Source organism: Camelina sativa, chromosome 12 (genome assembly GCF_000633955.1).
Source record: "Camelina sativa cultivar DH55 chromosome 12, Cs, whole genome shotgun sequence".
In the NCBI taxonomy this organism is placed as follows: Eukaryota; Viridiplantae; Streptophyta; class Magnoliopsida; order Brassicales; family Brassicaceae; genus Camelina; species Camelina sativa.
Window position 1 is genome coordinate 22,211,227 of NC_025696.1, and position 12,090 is coordinate 22,223,316.

The window sequence follows — 12,090 nt, forward strand, 5'->3', positions numbered from 1 at the left end:
ATTCAGATTTTAAGAAATGGAGGTGATGATTCAGATTTCGGATTCATAAAAATTATTTTAAATATGAATGGTTCATTTGAGATTTGTCAAAATAAATTGTTCTTGTAACAAATCTTGGGTTTATTGGAATTTGCAGCTACCATGACAATGCATACGTAACATCTCAGGAGGATTTGAGATTCAGTAATATTCATGAAGAAATCCTTTAAATTCAGGAAGACCATCATGAACTCCTTTAAATTCAGGAAGACCATCATGAACTCCTTACACAACTGTATCATCAACAAAAACATCAAATATATCTAGCGGCTTTATCACACTCTGTCTAACAAACTTATCTTGAGCATTCACATCATGTTTAACCATTATTGCTTCTCTTTTCGATGTGTTTTTAGATAGTATCAAACCCTCTGTTTTGTTTTTTTTCCTCTGCTGGTGTTATCTGAATGAGAATCTGTTTTGAGTGTAGGTTTTTGATGTTCAATTTTGCAGAAATGCTGTCAATTTGTATATCTAAATTTGCAAAAAGAAATCTGTCTGAACTACACATTCGGTTTGTATCAAACCCTCCGTTTGTGTTTCTTGAATCGGTTCAATGATCTACAATTGATCAATGCTTGTTTCATTTTATCTCTCTGATCTATCAAGGCATTTAGTTGAACATAAACCACCTATAGGCTCCGCTTTTCTTTATCAATGCCAATATGACAATTCATTAATTGAATCTCTGTTGTCTTTCTTCGAGCTGGTCTTGATGATCGTGTCCCTCTGGTCTTGAAGATAGTGTCCCTTTTGTCTTGGTTACGATCTCATAGCAAAAAACGTCTATCTCCAGAGAATTGACTGTGTTCTACATGATGACTATTCCCCATCAAAGTAAAATATTGTATAGACTGACAATGTCAATGTAAAAGGGAATAACAGAACCTAGAGAGTTCACCTGTTGATACATTTGTATAGTTTGAAGAAAGAACGTTCCCCAAGTTCATGTTGTATTCCACAAAAACGCATTCATCTTGTTCTCGTCCTGACAACTTGCCCTCTCGAAGCTTTCTTCTCCATCTTCTCTCGCTTTTTACGGGTTTTTTCATCTTCCACACCTTCCTAATAAATTCAAAATGCAGAGACATGGTAAAGCTTTTTTGCCTTTCTTAAAAGCACTTAATAGAACTTAAACTAAGTGAGAAATTTACCTCTGAGCCTTGTGACATAAATCCTCGAATTAGACCAGAAGCTTTGTACGCACCAAACGCAGGAATCTAAAAAACAAAACAAAAGATTTCAGTCACTTCGATCACATTATATCAATCAGGGGCTATCAATAAGCAAAAAACTAAAACATGCGTACCACTAGATACATGTACCAAAACTTTCCAGAGATGATAGAAGCTAGCTGAACAAAGCAGGTGATATAGATGAGATCGTGCAAGTACCTGTAAACATCATCAGAACTATGATATTAAAATTTGCACAACCAAACATCATAATATGCAAATCCAAGATACAGAAGAAGCTAGGTTCTTGATAATCATTTTAATAACAGAAACGTACCCACAGATTCCAAAATAAAGAGTTAAAATTCAAAACATAGGGGATGGCTTTGGGCTTGTGGATTTAAGATTCAATAATATTCATGAAGAACTCCTTTAAATTCAGGAAGACCATCATGAACTCCTTTAAATTCAGGAAGACCATTATGAACTCCTTACACAATTGTATCATCAACAAAAACATCAAATATATCTAGCGGCTTTATCACACTCTGTCTAACAAACTTATCTTGAGCATTCATATCATGTTTAACCATTATTGCAAAACCACTACCGATGTAGCAGCCAGAAAATTCCCCTACGCCGATAAAATCTCCTTTAAAAGCCTTAAAATGGAGTAACACCACCTTCATCCATAATAATCTTCTTATTCTGACTATTATCTACAACAAGAGAATTCTTTACTACAAAAAATGATTCAGGAAGGATTAGATGATATTTAGGAAGGATCTTTTAAAATTTAGGATATCCTTCATAAATAAAAGTGAGCTTTAAGAACTAAACCCCATAAGACCATACCCTTCAAGAATTGTCTAAGAGAGTGTAACTAATAAGCCAAGTTTTTCATTCATGAAAAAGTATAACAATAAACACTAATATAAGTGAAAAGACCACGCTGGAGGCAAAAGAAAAAACAAATATTCATGAAGGATTGGATGTTGTTTAGGAAGGATCCTTATATTTTAAGAAGGTTTTCCTAAATGTTTTTAGAAGTTCCAAAAATGGTGATGAACAGAACCAGAAGTTCCTTCCCCCCCACTCTCTTTGTCTCATCAGCACTACTAGTCCACTTCATAATAGACAAACTACAAGCCAAAGACATCAAAATCAACAACAATGTACATTCTTACTCTTGCTTTGTTCTCAATGACATTATATCAAACACTTGGTATGCAACAACTTTGGTGTTGACATATGATGACTTCGCACAACACACAACCACAATTTGGACATGTGATTTATAAAAGACTGGACTCACAACACATAGCCACAACTTCAGTTACGACCAGAGATTGTGCTACACAATTAGTCTCCATGTTTGATTCATTCTCCTCCGATACAACATGATACACAACATGAAGCATTCCTCTCTTGTCATTTTTGACCCAATTGAGAAAATCATCATGACTAGTAGTTGTACTCGCTTGAACTACTTCACCAAATTTAAACAGCTCTTCTTCTCAAAAGAATCATAAGGATGCTTAAAACTCTCCCACATATCTCACCATTGTTTCTATCATCTTGTAGCATAAAATTCCCATAATTCATTAGCTGAACCCAAATAGTTGAATCTCGTTCCTTTCTTCCACCATATCCATCGTTGTTCCTCTTCCTTTTCGACGATCTATCTCTCTCTCTCTGTCCCGATTACAAGAGTCTTCCACCAACTCCAGCAAATCTATAAACCATACAAGCTCTTCTCAATATGCAATTTCTCGCTTTGTTTGGTCTCTCATCATCTTCTTTTTCGTAGTTATCATTTTCTTCATCATCTTTGTTGTCTTTGAAGTGGTTATTCAAATTCAGAGGTAGTCATATAAGAGGCCGAGCTGAGATAAGAGCGGGGTTCGGATCCAACTCTTCCATTTACTTATCGAAAGACCAAATCGAGATAGATCTCATACTATGTTTCTCGGATTGAAATCGTTTACGCATTTTCTGGATCGTGTACCTACACTGAGTAGCTGACCGGTCAACGCCGGAATGAGATGAGTTGGCGACGGCGTTTCTCTCGGAAATGGATGAAGATGAGATCAAAAATGAAGTAATCTCAGATTTGATGATTCACGGCAAGCTTCACAAAAAAAAAAAAATCTAAAATTATGTGTTTAATTTTAAAAATAAGAAATTTTTGTATTTATAATATTTAATATAAAAATGTTACATTTGGAAAAATTAAGCGTGTGTGCTACTTTTGGAAGAAAAACCTAAAATAGTGCTATATTAGGATATTTCTCTTAATTTTTTTTAATGAAACACATTATATTATATTTTTTAATTAATATTATATATTAAATATAAATATAATATCTAACTAGATAATAACCCGCGCTGGTAGCGCAGGGAATTTTTTTTATTTTATTATTTGTTAATATTATGTTTATGTTGTATCATTCATTTACATGTTATATATTATAGTACTATATGGTGAATTTTGATTCATATTAAACTACTAATAGGTAGGCCTGGAAACTATTACCGATATCCGTATTGGACCCGTTTTCTGATTTGTATCCGTCCCGAAAAAAGGTACCCGCAGCTTTAGGGTCGAGTGAAGGGTATACTAATTATATTATCCATGAATAATGATCGAGTATCGGATATTAATTTAATTTTTGAGCGTCTAGTTACCCGTCTCATTACCCGTTTTATTACCCAACTCATAAATACATGTTAATATTTTGTAGAATAATGTTACCAGCGTGAGGAAATATTTATGTAAATTTGGATTTGTTTGTTACAAAATAATAGTAGAAAATTTATTAATTCTATACATTTTATAAAATTACTAGCAATTGATCCGCGCTACGCGCGGGAGTTAGATGAAGTGTACTTTAGGGTTTTGTTGTTTTTATTATTTTTTGGTTATGTAAATTCATCTTTATGTCTGTTTTTTATTTGATTTGGGTGCTTATGTTGTTTATTGGATATTTTTAAAAATAATAGGTTTTGCAGGAAGTATAATTTAGTGTGTTTTATTTTCTTTCAAAATTGTAGATCATCTTCTGTGTTTTTTAAATGTTTTTAAAATAATTAGATTAAAGTGTATTACCAGTTTTGTTGTATATACTATTATGATGGTCTGGTTATTTATTTTTTTTTCTTTTCTTTTTTTTTGTTAGATCTTGGTTCCTTATGTTTTTTTGGTTGGCCATTTGTTTTTTTTAAAAAGCTCTTGCAGGAAGTTTACTTTGGTTTGTTGTTTATATTAAAACAATTTTGTTTTTTTTTTGTTTCAATGTGAGTTGTATTTTATGGTATACTTATGTTGTCCTTATCATTAGTATTTCTTAATCTCTTTAGTTGAGTAAAGGTGTGTTCATCTATGTCCTCTAATATTCGCCGACTTTATTTTTTACGACGATTGTGAGAAGTTTGTTCAGATAATACTTGAAGACTTTTAAAGGAGAGTTCTTGTTATGTTTAGGCTTCATATTTCGGGTGTTGCTACATTATTTGTCTACTTAATTCTCATATCCTAATAAATTAAGTGTTTTTAAGACAATGAGATCCGATAATATTGAAAGTTGACAAAGTCTAAACATACATGTGGGAAGTTAACAAAGTTGACAAAATAACAAAGAGAATAAATTTTAACAGTACAATCTTCAATTAGCGTTTCCATATCGTGAGGATCCTTCTACTTTTGGGCGTTTGTTTTGGATGTCTCGGATAATTCTCATGTACATTGGATCAATGTCTTCTTCATCTTCCTCGATGCGTATTAAGTAGCCTAGGTGAGCGAGAGATTTTTCTGTACTGTAGCCTTGTTATCTCCCTCACATCATCATCTGCCGGACTTTCTTCACCTTGCTCACCTTTTTGTTTGATTTTAGGTATCACGTTCTTTGCTGGGAGGCCACATATGATTCCTTTTGCTTCCATTGAAATCCTTTTACAATCAATAACACTGATTAATATAGTTTCGGTTTTTCTTTCTATCAACAATCAATAACAGAGATTAAATCGAAACAAAATTAAGAAAGTTAATGCAACCAAAAATTACATACTTTTACAATCGATGCACCAAAAGAGAAGAACGACAACCTGAAAATGATATGAGAAGTTCGATTACAATCAATTGACCAAATGAGATAAAAAAAAAAGAGAAACCTAGTACATGAGATTTGTATTGAACAAAGAAGGAAACTATAAGATTTCTAGATCCAAAACCTGAAAAGGATAAGAGTAGGAAAAGGGGGATGAGGCAATCGTCAGATTTTGGAGAGTGAAGAAACGTAATACATTTTTTTAATCCTGCAGAGATAGGCAGAAATCGAAGATAACCTTTTGGATCTTGCAGAGTTGCGGCGAAGTTTAAAAATCAGAAGGAAGATAACATAAGTAATTGTTTTCGAGTTGTATAAAAATAAGAGAAGAAGGGTTAGGTAAGTGTTGATTTATGACCGTTAGATTGTTTCTAATTGACGGTAGATATGTAAAATTTGGTGATCCACACGTTATTTAATTAGCCAATGAACATTATAGCTTTGGATTTTTTTTTATTTGGTTGTTGTTTGTTTTATATTTGTTGTAATTTCTTGTCTTCTTTTGAGGTTGGCTGGTCTGTGTTTGTTTTTAACAATATTACAGTATGATGTAAGAAGTCATAAATCTATATATATATATATATATATATATATATATATTATTGCCTTTTAATTTACAAATAATAAGAAGTAATTTATAATATCAGAATTTTGAAGACAAAACATATAATTTGTAAACCAAAGAGACGGAGTTGTTAAGCAAATTTTTTGGATATTAATTTTACCATGGTTCATAAACTGACCGCTATTTTATATTTTGGGTTCATATATAATTTTTGTAGGTTTTACTATTATATTTTGGTTGCTTATGTTGTTTTGTTGGATAGTTTTTTTTAGAAATAGGTTTTACATTAAGTATAATTTAGTTTATTTTATTTATTTTTTTGTAGAGGAATATGATTATTTTTATGGATTATTTTTTTGTAAATTAGTTTTACTAAAGTGTAGAGACAGTCAAATGAGTTGGTATCTTTTATAAATATGAGAATTGATTTTTTGTGTTAAAAGTACATAAGATTATATTTTTGATATATGTATAATTTACTAATTACAGTAGTTAGTATTGTTTAGAAACTGATTAATTTACAATATGTGTTTGTATTTTTTTTTTTTATTAATTTACAATAAGGTTTTTAATTTTTTATTTCATATCTAAGATTCTAAGGGAATCTAATTACATAAAATTACATTGCAATTGACACGCGGTACAGGCGGTAGTTACTTTAAGGTGTACTTTTACTTTTGTTTATTATTTGATTCTGTTTACGTTAGATAAAGATATAATTTATGGTTGTTGTTTAATTTGTTTTTTAGTCTTTATGTTGTTTCCATTGATATTTCATATAAGTATCGGTTTTGGATTAAGCTTAATTTACTGTGTTGGTATTTCTTTTAAAGTTGATATTTTTTCCTATAATTTCTGCTAGTATTTTCTTCTTAATACTTGTGTATTTGGATTAATTAGTTAGTGCAGTATTCTTAAAGTTTTTAAAAAAATTTTATTGCTACGTTTTTTTTTTTCGCAAAGTTTTTTTATTGGGTTGACGGTGTTGGGCCTTTAATTTCATGTCGTTTTAGGCCCTTGAGTGGTTCGATTTTTGTATCCGTAATACTTATGTTACCTTTTTATAATTTGTGGCGTCGTTAACGGTATGCCGACCATCGATTCTTCTGATGTACATGAGAGGTTGAGCTCTCAAATTTTGACAGTTGCATTTTCATAAGGACCATTGTAAGGTTTACAATTCTATCCTCTTTCATATTCGCTCTGGGTAACCGTATTTTGTTATTTGGAATTAGTAATTATTTTCTTTCTCTGTTTTTTTTAACGAAATGAGAATATAGATGTCGATCTGTACTCTTGAGCTGCTCTTGATAAGTTTTCGAAATCTACTATTTCCATCAATCTCTAACAATTTCTAGAAAGGCTGATTTTTCATACATACTTTATGCATTTTGATTCCTAACAGGCCGCAATTTGATCTAACTGCGAGCGATTTGATCATCGGTCTGACTGCGAGCGATTTGATCTTATCGTTTTATGGCCAGGTAAAGTTCGTAGTATTAGTTAATTTGTCAGCTTTAATTTTGTTCGGTTTTTAATTATATTTAACTTCACTTTGTTTATTCCACCGGCGCAGCAAGAGACTCTTATACGAGCTTAGGTGAAGATATAAATAATCAGGTCGGAACATGACTTCTACTGTGAAATTCATCTCCATATTTTACCCGGCATCGTATCCTTGAACTAATGGTATGTTGATCTTTTTCATTCTCTATGTTTGCTGATTATTTTCTCAATTGGTGGCAAGTTATGTTAATTTTATTTTGGTTGTCCTGATGGTCTGTTACTTGGCTATTTTTTCTTGCCTAAATTGGTGGCATTTTTTCCAAATTATGTCGGTTATCTATGTCCTGTTATTGTTTTCATGTTAATCTTTGTTATTTTTCTCACTCGAAATTGCCTCTTTTGTTGTCATATTTTCAGATTTCGTTTGCTCCTCCTCATCTTTATTCTTGTTTCTCTCATTTTGTTAAGGTATACGAAGGACGATGAGAAAAAGATTTTATAAATGATTTTCTGATTTCAAAATAGAACATAACATTGGTTAACCTTTTTCTCAAAGCTTAAACTAAACGAAAAAGACAAACTTGATCATTTGTTTGAAGTAGTAGCAGTCTGGGCATCTAGCATTCATGTTATTGATGTTGCAATTGATATTTGGTTGGACTTCTGCCAATGTATTGTAGTAGCACTACAGTTTGCGTATATTCACTCTGTGCAATGACTTCTTGATATCAATCCAGCATTGATCACCCTTTTCTTTGTTTTCTTTCCAGCCTAGCTTCTCAAGCCAATATTGCCCTTCTGCTGTGTCACCCCTACACAACTTGACGATTCCAAAAAGGTAAATACCCTTCTCGTAGTTACCTTCTGCTGCCTTTTTCAAGTGTGCCAAGCCTTCTTCTGTGTTGTTTTTTTGGAAATATTCCTGGATGCCTTTGATGTAGTGTGCCTCCACATTTCCAATTGCAATGCATTTCTCCATGAGGTCTTGGTATTTCTTTAAGGCTGCTAAGGGATTGATTGCTAGCGGCTGCAGGTTGATTTTCTTGTAAACTCTGTGATCTTGAGCTGCTTTTGCAAGCTGTGGCGATGCTTGCATAACATGTTTGACTGTCCTCCTTGAAACCTTACCAACTCGAGAGATGATATCTCCAAGGATGTCGTTTGGTATTTCTTGAAGGGAATAGGGTTTTATGGTATTCATTTTTTGCAAGTAGTGGGTGATATTGATCTTTAGACTTTTCGCAGAGTTATTTATAGGGTGGAGTTGTTTTGCTGTGCCGTTTGTGTTTCTTTGAGTACTTTTTGTTGGCCTCCCTTTATTCCCTTACAGTTCTCCCTTTCATATTCACGTCATAATTAGCTTGGACGTTTTCTAATGATTCATTAATTTATGGCATAATCGTGTGTATAATTTGTAGGTGTGGGGTTTTGTCTTTAATATTTCTCTATTTCTTATAAAATCATTTTAATGTTGATATCATGTTGTAGATAGTTTTTCAAGTGAAATAGTAACAGCTGTGATTGACTTATAGAATCCCTTGCCTTGGTATATTATATTTTGTATATTACAGTTTCTAATGTATGATAACATTGGGTTATGTTTGGTTTGTTTAAATAAACGAACAACATTAGTAGACAGCATTGCGAGAATTAGTCTAATTTTTTGGGTGTGTTTGTTAACCGTTGATGGTTATTAAAAAGCTGGAACTCCATTTCTTCTTATTTTAATATAGTATTGTAGCAAACATTCTGTGTCTTTTATTCATTCCATAGGTTCATGTTTGTTTGTTTTTAATTAGGGCCTCGTCTTATTTAAATTAATGGGGTGGTTATTTGTAGGACTTTTGCAGAATAATAACTAAACTGTAAACGGGTAGATCTCCTTTTAGTACGTATCTAATAAATATTATATGTCTGTTAATTTCTTTGCCCTGTATAAATATTATATGTCTGTTAATTTCTTTGCCCTATATAAATATTGTATACACTTGGAGGTTTCCTTTGAAATTTATATGTTTGTATTTTTGTGCCGGTTTGTTTTCTATCGAACCTTGCTTCTCTTTTCCCTTGATTAAATGGCAAATTAAGTTCATATTCATCTCAATAATTGAGTAAGACAATGTAGGCACAGTTGCCTATATTGTTTCTTACAACTATATCTCTTATAGATCAGTTGCCCTACATATAGGACAATTTCTACTCTCATATAGCCAAGTGATAATACAGTGATGGTGGTAAATATGGTTACATTTTAGTGTGTTAATTTCGTCTTCCCCTCTAAATGTTTCCAAACAAATTACGCAGTCTTCCTCTTCCTCTGTTTTGCTTGGCGTCCTGATTGATGATTGTAGATTGGCAATGACCATCCCAGTGTTGAGAACGTGGTTTCCCTGGAAGTTGTAATCTTTTACTGTGAAGTGTAGAAGGAAAGTCCTATTGCTTTGAATTTCTGTTTGTAAAAGTGCACCTAGAAATTGCATGAACCATCCTATCCTTCTTCTTGCTTTGTTAACTGGAATTGCATTTCTTGCAAGATGGTATAGTAAGTTACCTCTGAAGTGTGCCAATGTTGGCTCGTCCGCATTATGTGGGTAAGCTATGTCGACCTCGGTTGCTTGTCCTCCCGTCATTGGCCTTTGGATTGATAGGAGGATGGATATTTCGCTCAGTAGAGGGGTCGGCACAGTTTCATATGAGAAAGTATACTCCCGATTTTGGTTAGTGGCCATTTTTCTGGTTTTTTATGTTTTCTTTTTGTGCCTTCGCTTATAATTTTACGAATAAAGTATAGAGTTGCCATATAAATAGATCTAGTCTACTCGTTAGTTAAGAGTCCTCCATTAATTAGATTCTTAATGTTGGATGGATTTCCTAGATTTTTCAACTCCTGGGCGTTTCTAATTGCTGTAATGGTGGGCTCGTGATTTTAAAGTGACTATCATACGTGCGTCAACTTTGTAACCGATTTGAAGATTTGGTTAATAATAATATATTTTTGGCTTACTATTACCTTTTAATTTAAATATTTCCTGTATGTGTGTCTCATTTAACATGGTTCAACCGGTTCCTTACAATTTTAAAATAGTTCCCTGTGGTTTGATTTATGATCTATGCCTTTGGTTAATAGTCATCAGCCCAGTTACTGTCTTCTCCTCGAGGGTTTATAAAGTTTGAAATGGCTGTTTTTGTAAAGCTTTGTAGTTGAGTTCCATCTTTTATAGTGTAGTGTCATTCTTGGCCCAAAAGTGATATATTTTTCCAAGATTTTCTTAGCATCGATCTTTATTCATTGATGTTGTCTTTAGTTTGTGCTTTGTGTTTATTCATTTTCTGATGTTTATTGTACTACTTAGTTCTTTAAAATAATTCGTATTTGAGTTTATTAGTAGAAGATGTTATTTTTCTTGTAATTTTTATGTACAAATGCTCAATCATTATCAGCAAGATGTTATTTTGTCTTTAGTTTGTGCTTTGAGTTTTTAAACCATTATCAGCATTGCAAGTGTACATTATGTCTGACAAAAATGTTGTATGTCTACCACTGTGGTAATGGTGTCTTCAGTAATACCTCGTATTTGAGCTAAATTCTATTTTGTCATGGTTCAATATACGTAAGTAGGAGCGAACCTGTTCTTGGCGGATATTAATATTTGTCCAACTCTAATTTTTAAACTTTTAAAATCAAAACAGCTTGAGAAGAAACTTGTTATTGAAATTTAAGATGCAAGTATTTCAGACATTTGGTTTTCTAAAACTCTTTTTCAAATACGGTTTACAAACTTTCTCATCTGTTTGTAGTAGTAGCACTTCTTGCACCTTGTATCCATGTCGTTAAGTTTGCATATCTTGTTTGGTTTGATGTCTCTTATGGATTGGAAGTAGATGGGTTGCATGGTGATATTGATGCCTTGGAGTGATAATTTGATATTGGTCCAACAACGATCAGACCTTGTTGTTGATTTAACCCATTGTAGCTTATCCAAATATTGTTTACCCGTGTCTGTTTCTCCCCTGCACAACATGAGAATCCCATATAGATAAATGCCTTTTTCATACAAACCTTCAGCAGATGCTTGGAGATGATGAAGTCCTAAGGGTGTGTTGTTGTGGTAGAAATACTGTTTCACACCTTCGATGTACTGTGCTTCTGCATTACCGTATTGGAGACATCTCTCCATTAGTCTTTGGTAGTTGTGTATTGTTGCTAATAGATTCATGGCCAGCTGCTTGAGGTTGAGTTCTTTGGAAACTCTTTTATCCTTGCAGGCTATTGCTAGTTCATGAGAAACTTGGAAGCACTGACGAACATGGTTGCGTCTAGATTTTGCAACCCTGGAGATAATCTCGCCTAGAAGATCTTGTGGGAGGCTTTCTAATGGTGATAATACTTTGGAACGTGGCATTTCTCTTTCGTTTTGCTGGTGTGACTTTGAGTATTGCTTTCTTTGTGTGGTGAGATTTAATAGTGAGCAAGCCCTTGCCGTTTCATTACTTTAAAATTTGAGTAAAGAATGTTATTGATTTCTTGGTGTTAGTGGCCTTTAATTACTTTCATGATAGTGGTGGTGGTGGGGAGTCCTAGCGAAATTGAGGTTAGTCGCTTTGTATGTGTAATATATTAGTCGTTTGAAGATCTGTTTGCTAGTTTTTGAGAGTTGAATATATCAGACGTTTCTGTGTATGAATCGGAAATTCTTTC

The 12,090-nt window shown here is 33.0% G+C and overlaps 2 long non-coding RNA genes across 2 annotated transcripts; both read right to left on the reverse strand.

Moving 5' to 3' along the window:
- Window positions 863–1,563, reverse strand: LOC104732445. Its single transcript, XR_758851.2, has 4 exons — window positions 1,552–1,563; window positions 1,349–1,433; window positions 1,194–1,259; window positions 863–1,104 (listed from the first exon to the last, which is right to left on the reverse strand). It is a non-coding gene; the product is annotated as an uncharacterized LOC104732445 (long non-coding RNA).
- On the reverse strand, window positions 4,790–5,591 carry LOC104732446. Its single transcript, XR_758852.2, has 3 exons — window positions 5,445–5,591; window positions 5,282–5,318; window positions 4,790–5,163 (listed from the first exon to the last, which is right to left on the reverse strand). It is a non-coding gene; the product is annotated as an uncharacterized LOC104732446 (long non-coding RNA).